At 39.5% G+C, this 18161-nt stretch overlaps 1 protein-coding gene across 1 annotated transcript in view; it reads left to right on the top strand.

The window, feature by feature from the left end:
* Positions 1-18161, top strand: part of PLCL2 (phospholipase C like 2) — a 317611-nt gene that overhangs the window by 77566 nt on the left and 221884 nt on the right. The window lies entirely within an intron of this gene.

Below are 18161 nucleotides of genomic sequence, written 5' to 3'. Positions count from 1 at the left end.
AGTGTATTTGATGGGGATAAAGGCAAAAAGCATGGCCTAGATCAAATAAAAATGTGCTTTGAAAACTTAAAATATAAATAATATTGATAAATAAATAGTAAGTTCACACTAATAGACATTTTAAAATTTGCATGCTGGTCAGATTAATCTTCCACATTTCTCTAAACTAGGAATGGTTGATATGAATTAGTATAGGATTAGAAAATGGGGCGGAAATCAAATTCTTATAAACTGGTCAAAAATGTAGGATTGATAATAAGTTTTTCAAAATGCCATTAAAATATTTTTAACAATTTAGAAATATCTAAATAAAGTGGCTGACTCAGAGATCCCTCCTACAAGGTGTTTACCCCAAGGACGTCACTGATAAAAAGCAAGACTCCATAAACACCAAAATGTGTATAGCAACAATCTTTGTGGTGGTCAAGGACTAGGACCTAAGTCAATACCCATTGATTGAGGAATGGCTAAACAAATTGTGGCATGTGAAAGTAATGGAATATTACAGTGCTAGAAGAAATGATGAAAATAACAGATAGAGAGAAGCAAGAAAAATGTTCATGAACTGATACAAAATGAAGTAAACAGAAACACAACATACACAAGCCCAAGATGACTACACATTCTTTAACTACAACATTGTAAATGGAAAACCACAAAACAATTGAAAATGGATGTGGCAAAATCATAACAAACATACAAAGTCTAAAGAAGAGAAGAGCCTCCCTCTACTCCTTTGTGGATTTACTGGAAGGAGGTCCATAGCTACAAAACATTTCTGTAACTTCAGGTTTTTTTTCAATGAATTGATCAGTTTGTTGATTTTTTTCTTCTTTCTCTTTTTTCTCTTTGCAAAGTAATCATTTGCTGTAATGGAAAGTTCTCTGGTAGAGTGAAGAGTGGAAGGACAGGGGGAAACAAAATAGAACAGTAGAAATCTATTAGCTAAAAGACATTTTCTGAGAAATAAAATTGATTAATTTGGTTCCTTTCCTCTATTTCTGGAAGCTTGTGTGTATCTTTGTGTATACACATTAGATGCTGCATATCTACATGCTTATTCTAAAGTTATATAATTGGACCTGTGCTGGAGGATGTTGGTAGGTACTCAATGCAGAATTGTTCAATTGAATTGAACTGAATCATAGCTCAATTAAGGGATTATTTCTGGTGAACAATAGCACCGTGTAATAATGATAAAATAAGACTAAATAGAAATTTGAGGAGAGTTTTTCATTTAAACAAAGCAGCTATAGAACCCTAGAATTTTAGAAACAGAAGCTTAGAATCATAAAATATTGAGATATTTGAAGTGGAAGGTACCCATCAGCAATTCAGTAAACATATTAGGAAGGTAGAAAGTGTACACTGGATTTGGAGTTATAAGACCTGGATTCAGAACCTTAATTGATCTATCAAAGTTTATTAAGTGAAAAGGAAAGGTTAACTACCTACTATGTACCAGCTGGGTCAGTGGATAAAGTATCAGGCCTGGAATCAGGAAGACTCATCTTCCTGAATTCAAATGCAGTTTCAGATAACTCTCTAGCTGTGTGACCCTGGACAAGTCACTTTACCCTGTTTGCCTTAGTTTCCTCATCTGGAAAATAAGCCAGAGGAAGGAAATGCCTAAAACTACTCCAAAGAGGGTCACAAAGAGTTAGATATGTCTGAAAATAGCTTTACAGCTATTATCTCATTTCATATTAGGAATCTCCTAGGTGCTGTCACTCTCTGGATCTACCACCTCCTAGCTTGGACAAGTCTCTCATCTCTCTTGAGTCTTGATTTATTGATCTTTAAAATGGACTGGTTGGACTACATGGCCACTGGAAGAGCAAAAACAAACGAGTCCCTATTCTTGAGGATCATACGTTCTATTGAATCTTTGAGATACCCAATTCAGCCTCTTCATTTTACAACCAAGGAAATGAGGCCCAGAAGAAAGGAAATGACACCAATCTACCATAATTTAAGTATCCATGGATCATGGATCCATCCAGAGCAGTGCTCTCTTTGCCATGCCACATTGTTGTCCCCAGGCAATTATCATTATCATTTATAATTTCTATTTAGAAAAGGGAAATATTTATTATGCTCTCTATACTTATAGCAAGGTCAAATAAACATGTTCCGGGGAAAATTTCAAAGAATCTTTGAAGGACGCTGAAATCAATCTCCAGGGTTGAAAGAGATAAATTTGGCTTAAAATCATCAAGAGTAGAGAAAGGTCATACCAACTTCCTTTAGGAATGATAATGTGTCCTTGACTCAAAAAAAGCCAGGGCTGGTTAACTAAAAATCCATTGGTGGGCCAAACTAATAAGAATGTTATATTTTCCCCTTTTTTCTACTTCCTCTATAACTTGATTTTATGGGGGATATATGTTGAAAGAGAAAATTTTGGGTTTTGTTGTTGCTTTCCGTTGTTTTCAGTTGTGTCTTTTTCTTCATAATGCCATTGGGTTTTCTTGTCAAATATACTGAGAAGTGATTTACCATTTTATTCTCTAACTCATTTAACAGCTGAGGAAACTGAGGCAAACAGAATTAAGTGACTTTCCCAGGATTGTACAGCTAGTATGTGTCTGAGGCTGGGTTTGAATGTAGGAAAAGGAGTCGTCATGGCTCTGGGCTTGGTATGTCTGGAACTTGCTGGTTTTGGTCAGATTCCAGAAGATTGCAGATTCTAGAAGATGGACCACATTTATTAGTTGAAATGTAATTGAGCATTATAGACTGGGGAATCTCTTTTGACAGAAATTTTCATTGCCCTAGCCTTTGTTATGACCACATGTGACCTTTTTGGAAAGTAATATAAGCCTCGGATATCTTATCTGTTAAGTTGTGGGGGCTCCTATCCATCCACTGAGTCATGGAATCCCTGAATCTCAGGCATTGGCAGAGACTTCAGGGATCTCAGAGAACTTTGTCCATCCTGTTTGAGGTGACCTTGGAGTCAGGAAGATTTGAATTTGAATCCTGCCTCAGAAATGGCAAGTTGTTCAACTTCAATGTCTCTCAGTTTCTTCATCTGTATAATGAGGGAGTTCAGCTTGATGACCTCTCAAGCCCCTTCTTGGCTCTAAATCCATGCTCATGCCGAAGTGAAGATCCCCCTCTACCACCATCCTCCCCCCCAATAAATCAATATTCAGCCTTGGATCAAAGCCCAGCTCTTAATGGTTAGTGAGAGCCAATGATTAATTTTCCATGTGAGCACTTACACCTCACAAATGGCCACCAATCAGGGCTTGATTGATTGTTGTGTTGATTGTCTAGACTTAAGAAAGTTATGGGGGACATGCCGATAATGCAGATTAAGCAGATTTCCCTAAAACAAATAAATAAAGAAAGAACCATCTGCGTCTCCATCCCTCCTCCCCACTAGTTCTCTCTGTGCTCAAGTAGAATCAAATTCAGTCTTTATCTAAAATGCCTCAGTTACTTGTGCTGATTACTGCAGAACATGATCTGAAAGCTCACTGGTTTCCCAGTCACCTACATCTGGACCCAACTGGACCCAAAGATGTCACCTCCTCCACAGCATAGTCCCTTTTCTGCTGGTTTGGTAAATTGCTTTCCTTCCTTCCTTCTTTGTGATTCAACTAGCATTGTACTTCTTCCCCACTCTTATATGCTGCGAGTAGAAGGTAGATAGTTGACTGAGAAGCCAGGAAGGATTCAGATCCTTCCTTTGCTATCCACTCGCTTCATGAAATTAGGCAAGCCAGGGTTCTAGGCACTGTTTGAGACTCCCAGAGACACTGGCCTCAAGAGTTCACTATTACAAGGAAATCACGGACCCAGACTCTATCCTTATACATGCATCATCTTCTCCTTTGTATTGTCTTTGGTTGTGAATGTGTCCTTTTCTTTCCTAATAGAGTATATTTGTCTTTGTCTGAACTTCAGTCTAATTAGTGGTCTTCAACTTGTAGGGGGAGGGTCTGTGAAAAAATAATTAGACCCTTCAGATGAGGTTATAGGCAGCTTTGGAATAGGTCAGACCAATGAGGAAGGAGCTTGGGAGGAAAAGAGGCCATCTAACTCTAAAGAATTATGCAGTATTGGACAACAGGCCCTGAGTTAGGGGCAGTAGGTTCCTGAGAGAATGGCAAGCACAAAAAAGGACAGAATAATAGGGAACAGGCCCCAAGGAGGCAGAGGGCAAACTACAGATACAGTGAATGGGGAAGTGTGAGATAGTTGGGCAGAGGGATAGAGGAGAAAGCCTGGTGGATTTGGAAGGAGAGAACCTGGGTGTGAATTATGGTTTAGCTATTGTATGAGATGAGTGTGTGGATGTTGCCCATGTAGGTCATGTGCATCCACATGGCTCTCTCTAAATGAAGCTCTCAGGGAAGTATTTATAGATATTCCTATAGTCTCCTCCATCCACTTTTCTCCAAGAAAGACTTTGATTCCTGCCAGGAGGGGAGCTGGAGTCTGGGCTCCCGAGCTGGCCATTCTGCTCTCCTTAGAAAGGGGATACCAGGCTAGAGTGACATCCTAAATATTGCTAGGGTAGGGAAGATATTGTTGTGCTCTTGGCCACCATTCCTTTGACAAGGAAGGCCTGCTTACCAAAAGCCAGCAGCATAAGCATCAGCTCACAGAGTGAAAAGTCAAGTCTATTTATCCAAACTGATACCAGTTATGTGAAGGCACACAACTCAACCCTAAGAGGTTCAGGACCTGATCTCATCTAAGAGAAAAGTTCTCACAATCTGAGCTGAGAACTGGTATCTCCTCAAAGCTCTGGATCCTCCAAATGATGGTTTCTTTTTGGAGTCTTTCTTTCCTTCCAGGGACCTCTCCCTAAAGAGAGCCTGGGACTAGGAAGTTCCTTTCTCAAAGCTGGACTGAGAAGGATCGATGGAGCCCCCCCCTCTCAAGTCCTGTATGGAGTCCTCATTCTCTATTAGTGATGGGTGTGAGCTCTGGGGCACAAATGTTTGTTGGGAAGCCTAGCTTCTCTGGACTTTGGTTCCCTCCTCTGTAAAATGAAGTGCATTTTCCCTGACTGTCCCCTATGTCTCGAATGGCATTTCCCTCTGAGTCCCTGCCTCCTGGCTGTCTCTACATAGAACCTTTTCCAGTCCTCCTTAATGCTAGCTCCTTCTTTCTGAGACCATTTCCAATTCATCCTGTTTACATCATTGTTTGCATGTTGTCTCACTCATTAGACTTTGAGATTCATGAGAGCAAGGACTCTTTATCCTCAGTGGCTGAACTAATCCTCACTACATAATAGATCTTGTAAAATGTTTGTTGATGAGGATGAACATGTTCATAGGTTAAGAGAAAGAAGGGTCTTTAGAAAGATCTAATTCAGACTCAAGTGATGGATTCAGGGCCCCAAAGATACTAAGAGACAGAAAAAGATTTGGACTCGGGATCCAGTACTCTTTGTACCTGGTTATGTCATATGTCACTGATGCCCAAGGTCCTTTCAGCTCAGCCTCCTGGGGTTCTACAGGAGACTGGTTACTGTAGACACAAGAGAGCCAGGCAAGAAAGGCAGTGTTTCTGAACTCCACTGCCATGGGCAAGGCTTTCCATGTAGTGACAATTAATAAACATTTCAGTAGAGTCATTGAATGATCTCAAACTTAACGTGCAGCTCTGAAATGATTGGGTGCAACAGAATTAGACAGCGGGCATGCCCACTGTCAATGGCACGGGTCAGAGAAGCTCTCTGATGGCCTAATGATTTTTGGAAGGCCTGTAAAAGCTTGAAGAGCTACATTATTAATAATTAGCATCCCTGGTGCACTTTCATTCATGAAAGTTTTATTATCATAGTTTGCCCTACAATATTTGGAGGAGATGGGTCACCATTTGTATTCCTGTGATAATAATGAGGAATCTGAAGCCCCCAAGTTGTTGAAGGACTTGCTCTGGAGAAAGCTGTAACATATTAGAGCCAGAATTCATGCTCATAGCTAATGCATTCTTGGTCTGATACTTAGCTTACTAGAAATAGTCAGCCTCCCAAAATACAAGACACAGAATTTTTCCTGCACACACAGACACAGACGCACACAGACCACACAGACAGACAGACACACACACAGACATAGACAGACAGAGATATAGAGATACACATATAGACACACATATACACACAAATACATATATACACCCTGACAGAAACACACACACACACACAAACACACACAAACACACACAAACACACACACACACATCCTCCCTGGCTGTAGGAGGTGGTTCAATAGCTGGAATGCTGATTCTGGAGTCAGGAGGACCTGAGTTAAAATGCAGCCTCAGAAATTTATAAGCCTAGTGACTATGAGCGAGTCATTTCACCCTGCTTATCTCAGTTTCCTTATCTGTCAAATGAGCTGGAGAAGAAATCCAGGATCTTAGTGAAGAAAACTCCAAATGGATTACAAGGTGTTGGACCTGATTGTACAACAACACACTGAACAGAGATGGTGGTAGTACCCCACCTCCTCCTGCACAAAGGGGCAAGAAGGAGTGGTGGAGCCAGGTGAGAAATAAGTTGTCTGAGCTTAGCTCCCTTCTTCAGTAGAGCACAAGTTCCTGTATGATGTGGACATTGGGTAAATGCTTGTTGATTGATTGATTTATGTATAGTGTATATTATTAATAATTAGATTTTCATGAAGATACTAATAAGAAAAAGGTACTTTGAAAACCTAAGTTTACAATAGTAAGAATTAAGCTGACTGTTTAAAAGAAAAAATAAAACCTCATGGAATCATTTTTAATTGTGAATAAAGATTAGATATTAGATAATAAATTTAGAACAGGAATTCTCAATGTGGGGTCTAAAAACTTTCAAAAAATATTTTGATAGCTATATTCACTACAATTGGTCTTCTTTGTAATCCTATGTGTTTAATGACATTATTCTGAGATGGAATCATAGCTTCACCACATTGCCCAAGGATCCATGACCTTTAAATTTAGAGTTTGAATGAACATCAGAAGCCCTCCCAGTCTCTCATTTAACATGTAAAGAAACAGAGGTGGAGGCAGGGTAGGGGCTGGAGATCAAATGATTTGCCTCTTGGTCAAAGTGTCCATTAAATATCAGAGCAGCTCCAGTCTTTTAACTCCCAAACCACTGCTGTTTCTACCATCCTGTACTGTCTCTTAGATAGTTCTTTTTTAATTAAAGAAATGAAAAGAGGAGTATTTGGAGTGACTCCCTTGTAAAGCATTCCTATGGTAAGGGTAATTACAGAAAATTGATGTGGAACTCTTTAGTTAAGAATATAGCACAAAGTATTTAAAAGCAATGCAGCCATCCTAAGACCTGGAGGTGAAGAAAGTGATTTACAAAATGCTTTAAATACACTAATTATAAAATATTCTACTCCCTTGGAGGCTTTAATTGTCCCCTCTGGGGCTTAATAAGTGTTTTTTGACAGACTGACAAATTGAGCCAAATTAGCATCATCACAGAAGTGAATATGTTCTAGGTAAAAGGCAAATCTAAGGTTTTTGAAATTGAAAACCTCCCCAGAGGGGGGAAAACATCCTGGCATCTGACTTACTAGAAAAAGGAAGCTAATTTAGAATGTAAAGAGAATAGGCCAATTTTCAGGAGCTGCTTGAATTCAGAAGATTTGGAATACATGTCAAGAATGGAATTCAGTTTCAAGACAGGAAATGTTAAGGAAAAGAGAAATCCAGTGAGAAATTCATGCATATGGAAGAAAACTTGGGAATCCCAAAATATGCTGTAGCAAACAACAATTCCTCTCAAATAAAAAAAAAATCCTTCTTACCATATAGGAACTTCTCAAAGAATTTTTTGAAAAATCTGTGATTGATTATAATCCTAGAACCATGAGGTCTGAATGGTCATTCATTCTAACCTTTTGCCTTTAGGCAAGGATTGTCCATGGCTTCTTGGTAGATAATTATCTATTCTATTCCTCTGGACTTCTAGGAAAGGAAATTCCACAATCTCCCTTGATAATACAGACAACCCAGTATTTCTTTACAGCAGTTGTCAAGATGACTTTTACTCCCTTAGAGCTAACCTAAATCCCCCTTATTGTAATTTTTGAGTTTTCTCATTCTTTCTATGGTGGGATTAAAGCTAGTCATGGCTTCACAGCATCTAAGACTCTGATCTTTTTTTTTTTTGGATTAATTGTTATAAGCACCTTTTTCCTTGAAGAGGGCAAAGAACAGGTTTTTGCTTCTGCTTGTGCCTACAGTGTCCTTTGGCCACTTCTTCAGCAATCCAAATTCATTACTTCTTTTTAAAAATTAAATTTATTTTTTTTCAATGAATAAGCATTTATTTTTACATAGTTTACATAGTTTATTCCCCTCTCCTCACCTAATTAAGAGAGCAAGAAAAATAAAATCCCTGTTTATAAGCATGTAGAGTCAAATAAAGCAAATTCCCACAGTGCCCACAGTCCAAAAAGAATTATGTCTTTATCTGCATGCACTGAGGCCATTACCTATCAAGTGGTTTCACAATGAGTCCTTTGGAATTGTGGGTCATCATCACAATAGTAGAATTCCTAAACCTTTCAAAATTAATTCTCTTTACATATTGTTATTGTTATGGCAGTTGTTCTCCTGGTTCTCATGTCATTCTGCACCAGTTCATGTAAGTCTTCCCAGGTGTCTCTGAAATCATCTCTTTCATTATTTCTTGGAGTAACATTCCATCATATTCATAGGGTATAACTTGTTCAACCATTATCCAATTTTGAACCCTCTTCAGTTCTAAATCTTTGCTACCATAAACAGAGCTTCTAGAGATATTTTTGCATCTAGATGCAAAATTATTCTGAATGACTCCTTGTTTAAGACCTTTGTTTAAAACTTTGGGTATATGCAGTTAGCCTACAAGAAATTCTGGCCAGAAATGCCCTTAGACATGAGGGAAAAGGCTGAAGTGGCAAAAACCCCATCTTCCTCATGAGCTATGTACCAACCAACATACTTTTGCTCTTCTATACTAGGTTCCTGTTTAAAAAAACAATAAATGCCACAGGTTGCATTCAGTTGCTGGCTGTTTTGGTGAGATAATAAAATACTTTTAGCTTTCTTTTCCTCAGCTTATCTTATTGACCAGGGCAAGGCCCAAACCAAGTTTTGTGTTTGTTTGTTTGTTTTTAATACATGTGGGCTCTTTTCCTTTTATTTTTAAATCTCTTTGGGGTATAGACCTACTAGTGCTATTGCTGATCAAAGTTTAATTGCTTTGGGGGATGGTTCCAAATTGTTTTCCAGAATGGCTAGACCTGTTCAAAGATCCATTAGGAACCAACTCAAGATTTACCTTGTTCCAGGAACTTACCTCATATTGAATACACTCTTCTAGCCAATCTGGGAACCCGGCAGAATTTATTTTCAGGGTCTTTCTCCCTCATTTGTTGCACGCCAGACTCCTATTCCCAATCAAATTATAAGACAGAATTTGGCATTTCATTTTTTCTTGCATGTCTAATGGGAATATAAAATAGAATATTTTACCTAGACTATGAACTCAAAGAATGCCAGTTAAGTGAATAAATTCATCAATTTATGTCTGAAAGAAAAGAGAATTGTACCTTACATTTGCCTGGTGACTTAATGTTGACAAGTGTTTTCATTTACTTTATTATCTTATGAGATCCATGCCACAGAGTAAACAGAATGAGGAAATCAGAGCAAAAAGGGCTTTTCATTGTGCAGACCTGAAAACTCCATATAAATGTCACTTATAATAATTATCATTATTATAATTATAATTATTATTATTAAAAATGCATTGGAGAAAGGGGTAGAGGAGAAACTTTTGAGAAAATACTAATAATTCAAAAGACTGTACAAGAAGATAATAATGACAAACTGGCAGCCACCTTGAACTCATTTAAAAAAATATTTGTTCTTGGTGAATAGATGGAAGATGAGAGACCTGCAGAAATAGAAAATTCTCAAGACAATGCAAGAGTTACTTGAAACTGACAGAGAATCTAGGTGTTTCATGTGAGGACCCTTTGACAAGGAACATAGTCCCCTCTTTTCCTATAAAGGGTGATAAATGGGGGGGGGTCTTCCTTTCTGGTTGCTCCATGTTAAGGCAATCAATTAACACAGAGTGAATGTTGCATATTTGCCCTTACAAAGCACGGGAAGTCAGTGTTAGTTGTTTTGATAAAAGATAAATCTAACCCTGTCAGAAATGACTTAAATTTGAGGCTAGTTTGTATGAGGCAAATGTCGATGGTAGCACACCAATATGATGGGCTGCTAAGTCTATAAAGTATGGAGCTCTAGGCCTAGAGTCAGGAGGACTCATCTTCCTGAGTTCAAATCCAGCCTCGGATACTTACTTGGCTGGGTGGCCCTGGGCAAGTCACTTCACCCTGCTTGCCTCAGTTTCCTCCTTTGTAAAATGAGCTAGAGAAGGAAACGGTAAGACACTCAAATAGGGTTTGAAGGGTCAGCTACAACGGAAAATGACTGTATCACAGCACTAAATTATAAAGAGGGAATCATAGAACCTTAGAATAATATCCTCTCCACCTGCTTTATCCCTCTTTTGAGTTACTTCTTATCAATTTATTAACTAGTTCTTTAGAATCAAACTCAAATGTCCCCAGCTCTTACCGAAGGCCCTTTTTTTTTTACTTGCTCAATAACCTTTAAATGCCCTTCCCTTCTCTGTTCCTCCCTCATTCCCTGCCCAGGACCTCACATTTATCTTATGCACGTATACTTTATTTTATGCAATGAAAAGTTCACTGGTGCCTTAGGAGAAATCAGTTTGAAATATGGTGCAGGGGCTAGAGTGTTAGGCCTTTAGTTGGGAAGACTTGAGTTCTAATCCAACTTGTTAGGGCCCTCCTTGTATTCAACAATTTTGTACATAATTGTATTTATTTACTTTATTTTAATTCTCTCTATATTTTATTCTCTCCATGTATAAATGTATATAGATATTTATATATTTATCCACATATATACATACTTACTTGTCTCCTCTAATAGAACATAAAGGATTATTTCATTCTTAGTACTTCTAATCACAACAACTATCATAGCATCTGGCCTAATGAATATTACTCAGTGATTGATTGTTGCCTTTGCATTACCAGGTGAAAGAATTAACAATTTTAAAAAGACTCTTTCCTAAAAATGCTCTTTCACCTGAGGATTTCCACATTTCTATAATGCTTAAATCAATCTTGACTTTCTATGAATCTCAAATAGATTATAATCTTATTAAACTGAATGTTTCCTATTCAGTCATTCTTGGTCATATCCTCCCCAGAGTTCACCCAGGGCAACCACCCAATGTTGTGGCAACTCTCCTCAGTTTCTCTTGATGTTTTGCAGATACTAGTAGAGCTCACAGACTGTCCTTAGACCACCTTTAACTCTTGCCCCATAATCAACCTATTTTCTTTTTTGATCATTCAATTCTTGGATGATGTACTTCCCTCCAGTTCTCTCCTGTACTTCCTTCTAAGTTATAGATCACAGTCTGCTCACACCCAACCCATGCCTCTCCTTTGCCCTCATTTTTAATTCTTCATACACAGGAGAGCTCCAGTCAGATAGGCTGAATTGGCATTAGGGAATTGCAAGGCTCCTTTAATAACATCAAATCTCTCTGAAATTAAGATCCATCTTTCTAAAATGCCAATATTCTACTTCAATACAACACTGAAAAACCACTGGCATATCTCTCTGCTGCCTAGGAAGGAAGCCAACGTCTAAATATTTTGCCAGCTGCTGGTGCCATTCCCTTGGAGATTACCTCCCACAACCTCAGTATGTATCTAGTATATGTCTTCTTATTTAGTATTGTCTTCTACTCTGAGATCCTCCTACCTCCTCTATCTATATCTCATTCATACATAGCTGTTTGCATGTTATCTTTTCCATTGGACTGAGAGCTCCTTGAGGGCAGGAATCATTTTTTTTTACCTTTCTTTATATTCCTAGAGTTTAGTACAGTGCTTCCAAAATGCTTGCCGATTGATTGGTGAGGATGATAGAATACAAACAATAAAAATCTCAAAGATTAAAAGTCAACCCCAGATCTGTTGTGTAGCCAGGAAAGACTTTTGAGTTGTTATAACTGGTCCCTATTTTGAAACCTCTGATTGCTTTTTTACTTAGCTAATCTTCAAAAATAAAAAAAAAATGAAAAAGAAAACCCATGACAGCAACCCAATTCAAAGGCCTAAAGACAGAAATATGCCTTTGAGACATATGAGAAATAAACAAAATAAGGTTATACTTGGAAAAAAGGATTATTATCATAATATACCGAGGGGGGGGGGAATCTAAGACCCAAATGCTCAGTGAGTCAGAAAGACTTGGAAAGCGATAATGTTGGAACAGACAGATACAGCACTGGCAATGAATATGCAGAGTTGCAAGTGTCAGTAAACAGAGAACATATTATTTTAGGGAGACTTGGAGAACATCTTATTAAGGATCAGGGAATGAAGATCTGCTCTTTACACAGCATCAATGAGACTATGCTTAGGTACAGCATCTCATTAAATTCCCACCAAGAGAGAGAGGGTTTGGAGAATGATGTGAGAAATGATGAAGGACTTCAATTATGAGGAAAGGATAATTGGTCAGTCAATAACCATTTATTAGGCACCTACCCTGGTGCAGGCACTTTGCTGATCGTTAAGGATTCGAAGAGAGGCAAAAGACAGTCTAATGGGGGAGACGATATGCAAATAACTATATACAAACGGACTTTATACAGTATAAACAGGAAATAAGGATAGGAAACCATAGACTGTGTTGATAAACAGGAGTGAGACTCTACCAACATTTTAGAGATATTATCCAAGAAATAAGAAAAAGGAATTATTCATCATAATGTAAATAAGAGATACGAGTGAAATAAATAGACTGCATCAAATGCCTGGAATCTAGGGGATAAAGTGCTAGGACTGAAGATAGGAAGTGAGATTCACTGAGTGACTTTGCCTAAGTAATTTAACTGAACTTCAATGTCTTCATTTGTAAAATGGGTATAATTAGTGCTTGGGGATCCTACCTTGAATAATTGCTATGAGGCTGAAAATTAAATCATGGGATTAAAAGATTTATCACTTGGAGATTACCTAATTAAGGCCCATTTTATAGATGTGAAAACTGAGGTCTACAGTTTCTAAGTGGCTGAGTCAAATTAACTGGAAGAGTCATAACTTTAAGCCAGGTCATTCCTCTCTTTCCAAATCCACAGTCCATTCAATTGTACCATGCTGTATATGGGAAAATGCATTGCAAAATTTTCAGCACAAACGCCAATTATCATTTTTATTATTGTTGTGAATAATCATATAGTATCTCACTTCCCTTGCTACCCTGAAAATTTTCTGAACATTATTTTTAGACATTCTGTTACAAGAAAATCCTAGGCTTGGCAGAATAATGACTAGTATTTTGTGGATTTTTCTCCCTAAATTTAACTTCTATACAATTTTAAATGCCAAGAAAACACATTTTTAGTAAGATAGTTCTATAGTCAGTTACACAAAAACTTATTCAATAAATGCATCTAATGAAATAGTTTAGGAAAGAATCTTAGAGGAATCTGGGAGAAAAGGTGCAGTAAATAGGAGAAATGATTTCATGTGCTGCTCTTCCTGATTAAGGATGTGAACCTTGATTTTGAGATATCTTTTGGAGGGTCATTTCCATGCCAAGTGTCTAACTTTAGAGCTTGGAGGCCTGAATGTGCAACCTCTTGGTCACATATTCAGAGAAAGAGTACCTAGAGTCTTTGCTGTTCATTTGATGAAAAAAAAAACATACTTAAAACAACAGTAGAAGACAAGCACTTATAGGGAATAAAAAAAGGAAGCTGGCACAGCCCTCTGGCTTCTGGCATCATTAGTTACAGGTCTGCCAAGATGCTTTGGGAAACATTTTAATTTAAATGCCAGCTTTATTTCAGCGAAGTCTCCCTTGATCTGTTCAGGGTAGATAGTAAGATAGATATTATTCACTTTAGAGGAAAAAATAGATGAATGGAGTGTTGACTTTATGGGAAAAAATCTGAAGAGTTAAACTCTGCTTTTTTTTTTCGCCTTTAGGAAATGTGTGGAAATAAAGCAGAATGTGATTTGACAGAAGACACCACTAACATTGGCCATTAGTTCTTTTGCTAATGTGAAAGACTGAGTTTATTCAGAAAGGAGAGGCACACCTACATATTACTTGAAGACAAAGTCCACTTGGAAATTTTATGACTGACCTTTTACGTAGTCAGCCCCAAAATAGTAAAGGACAACTCAAAGAAGAATGATAAAACCCTAACTATCCTCCTGCCTCCTTTCAATCCACCTTGGAATAATCTGTCTTCTACTACTACTACTACTACTACTACTACTACTACTAAAATAACAACAACAATAATAATAATGATAATAATGATAATAATAATGTTTCTCCTTCATTCTCAAAGAAGACATGACATCAGGGGGTGATGCCATGACAAGCACATGAATTGGATTTGAGTGAGGGGGTGCTGGGCTAAGCCACCAGCCTCACTTTTTCTTCCAGAGCCATCTGGGTCCAGTGGCCAGTTATGAATCAGGACAACTGGAGATAGCCCTGGATGTGAGGCAAGCAGGATTAAATGACTTGCCCAATGTCACACAGTTAGCAAATGTTTGAGGCTGGATTTGAAGTCTTGTCCTCCTGACTCCAAGACTAATGCTCTATCCACTGCACCATCTGACAGTAGCTAAAAAGTCCAATTTATATATAACATTCTCAAAAAGGGTCATCTGAGTAGAGGGAAGCATCACATCTCCAAGGACCATTTCACTTTTGAATAACTCTACTTGGGAAACCTTCTGACATCAAAACAAAATGTTCCTCTTTGTCACTTCTGCCCATTTTCTGCATTAAGGGGGTCAAACAGAACAAAATCTAATATCTCTTCCACCAGGTAGCCTTTCAAATACTTGAAAACAGTCATTGTGTTCTTTATTACCACCACCATCACCTTTCCAGTCTCCTTTTCATGTTCAGTTCCTCCAACCTATCTCATAGAAGAGGAACTCAAGACCCTCTACCATTTTGGTTTCCCTTCTCTGTATACTCCTCAGTCTTTCTGAACACAGTACTCTAGGAGAGATCAGAGGAAAGCAAAGTACAGTGGGGCAGTCTGTTTGGCTGTGAGTTCCTTGAGAGCTGGGACTGTTGGTTATTTTTTTTTTAATTTCTTGTTTTTTTTTTCTGGCAATTAGCACCATATCTAGCAAGTTTAAAACTTAGCTCATTGACTTGATGACTCAACTGCTTCTCTGTTCCTAAAAGCTATCTATGCCTTTCTCAGTAGTCTGAGATAAAATGAGATTTCCTGGCTGACAACTCACACTAATGATTCCTATTGAGCTTGCAGCCCACTAAAACCCTCAGATCTTTTTCAGGATAGGTACTGTCTCATATGATACTTGTGAATTTGTCCCCACTGAAACCTTAGATTATGTGGATAAACAGAAGTGAGTCATCTTTATTTGTTTTGACCCCCAAATTCTGAACTGTTAAGATTTTTTTTTTTTGCCTCTGGACTGTCTTCCATCAAATGGAGTATCCATCCTAGCTTTGTGCCATCTGTATATCTGGTGTGGATACTATCTATGTCTTTATGCAAGTCATTCATAAAAATATCAGATCTCTCAGAACAAAGATCCCTGGAGTAAATACTCCATTGGAGACTTCCTTGCATGATGACATGAAAATATGAAAAAGTACTTCCAATCTGACCATCCAATCAGTTCTGAATCCTTTTGGGTTAAATCGAACTCATCTTTATCTTTTCTATGAGAATAAAATGAGGAAAAAAATGAAAAAAAAAAACCCTTTGCAGAAAAAAATAAAGAAGAATCAATAGTTCTTTCTTCTTTTTGTGGGTATCATTTTCTCATACTCCTTCCCCTCCTCCCCGACCCCACCCCCCACCCCAGGAAAGGTACTTGCTCATCTTTGATCTTCCTTTTTCTCTAAGTATAGCTTTTGCTGTCCTTAGGTTTCTTCATTAAGGGGTAGGTCCCAGCATTCTTGAGGATATGCCTATAGGAACCTCTCCCTTATATTTATCCTCTACTACCTGACTTGCTCCTTGCTCCTAAGCTGTGTTGGTGATAAGTTCCCTATGCATCCACCTTGGTCACTTCAGACAGATCTGCTTTACTGAAATCTAGGATGCTTGTCAGATTATGCCTAGATTACCTCTTTCACAAACACTACATGGAGTCGTCACTGCCTTCCCAGGATTCTCATCATTTCCATCCCAGCTGCCAGTTTCCTTCCTGTTGATGAGAATCAGATTCAAGAAAAAAAAACAACAAATGTTTCCCTCTACCTTTGAAAGATGAAATGATCGCTAAGGCAAGCCAAAAAGTTTTTAGCTGATCTACTTTTGGCAGAGGGAATGAGCTCCAATAGAACTTCTATGTGTAATATAATAAAATCATCATCATAATAACTAGTAGTTATATAGTGCTGTTTACTATAGGTCAGGCACTCCCACCTTCCAATTATTATCTCATTGGGATTCTGTACTGTAGGAATTGGTGTTATACCCATTTTATGGATGAGGAAACTGATCCAAAACAAGGTTAAGTGACTTGCCCCAGAGCCATCTAGCCAGTAAGACCTCCATTCACTACACCATCTAGATACCTCACCCTATGTGATAGGCTCATAAACTCCTCCCTATTTCCTCTTTCTGTCCAGGTGGTTTGTGGTTTATTCCATTGACAAAATCATTGGTTTCTCCCTCTTTTGACCTTTACTCAAATATTTTCCACCATGCTTCTCCTCCCTCTGGTTCCCAGATGTCCCATGAATATACCTTCATGAGCCTGAGTCAGTGATAATCAGGAGAGGGTTTCATCAGGTTAACTCCCATGAACACTGGAACGAGGAGGTCAGGGCAGTAGGAAGAGAGGATGAAAATAAACAGAACCATGCACATCATTCAATTATAATTTGCCAAAAAAATCTTTTTTTTTTTTTAAATTTGCCTTTGTGATGGTGCTGGCATAAAATGGATTTGTAACTTTCAATGGACTATTTTTCTCTTTAAACTAGTGTAGTTTTTTTTCCCCCTTTAAAACATCAAACTTGATAATACTCAATCTCAGGGCAAGAAGCTTCAACACAGTGGTGTAAGGAACTATGCTTTCACTGAGAGAGGGAATTCCAGGGTGGGCAAAAGTCCTCCGCTGATGCGGGTGGGTGTCTTCTTTGCAAGACCCCCTTATATTAGTTTTTTTTTTTAGAGCCCGGGGAGGTTAAATGCTTTGACCAGAATCCTAAAGTGAACATGTTAGAGACCAGACTGGAACCCTTTTTTTTTTTTTTTGTTTTCCCCAGACTAGATCTTTATCCTCTTCCTATGAGCCGCCTCTCGGGTATTCTGTGGATGCTGCTACATGTGATGCTTCAGAGGCGTGAGACGTGCAGGAGACAATACCTTTAGTCACAGCTTGTTTGGTCCGGCTCAATCTTTCTTTTGTCACAGCCCCCTTGGGGCATCCGGGGACGCCCCTGGACCCCTTCCCCGAACATTCTGAAGGGCATAGCTAGAGCCGCCAGGATTCAAGGGAGCTCCTCGTGCCTGGACCCCAGTTGGGAAGCTCCGTGGGGCGGCTTTGGTGCACCTGTGCTTGCCACCCCAAGGAAGGCTGGGCAGCCCGTGCCTTGTCCTCTCTGCTGCAGGAGGAGGAGGAGGAGGAGGAGGAGGAGGAGGAGGGCCAGCTTCTGCCCGAGCCTCACCAGCCGGTCTCCGGGGGCCCGGATTCCAGTGCCGATAGGTCAGCCACACTTTGCACCGGGGGGCGACCGGCCTTTTCTGCCATCCCACGGCCGAGCCTAGGCCGGATCGGACCCCAGGGATGAGGAGGAGGGGGTCGGGCGGAGGGGCAGCTTCTCCAGGGCCCCCCCCCTCCCCGAAGGGCCGGGCCCGCTCTGCCATGGGGAGGAGGGCGAAGCGGGGAAGGGGCAGGGCCGGAGCGCGGGGCTGCTTCTGGGGGGCGGGCGGCCTGGCAGGGCCGGGCCGGGCCGGGCGTGTGCCCTCCCGCCCCCGGGGACCCCGGGGCTCCCAGCAACCCAGCCCGCCGGCTCCCCCGGGAGGCTCCGGGGCCCCGGGGCCCGGGAGG

The sequence above is a fragment of the Macrotis lagotis genome, chromosome 7 (assembly GCF_037893015.1).
Source record: "Macrotis lagotis isolate mMagLag1 chromosome 7, bilby.v1.9.chrom.fasta, whole genome shotgun sequence".
NCBI classification, from domain to species: domain Eukaryota; kingdom Metazoa; phylum Chordata; class Mammalia; order Peramelemorphia; family Peramelidae; genus Macrotis; species Macrotis lagotis.
The sequence above is the reverse complement of the archived record's forward strand: the minus strand, read 5'-3'. Positions and strand labels throughout refer to the sequence as shown.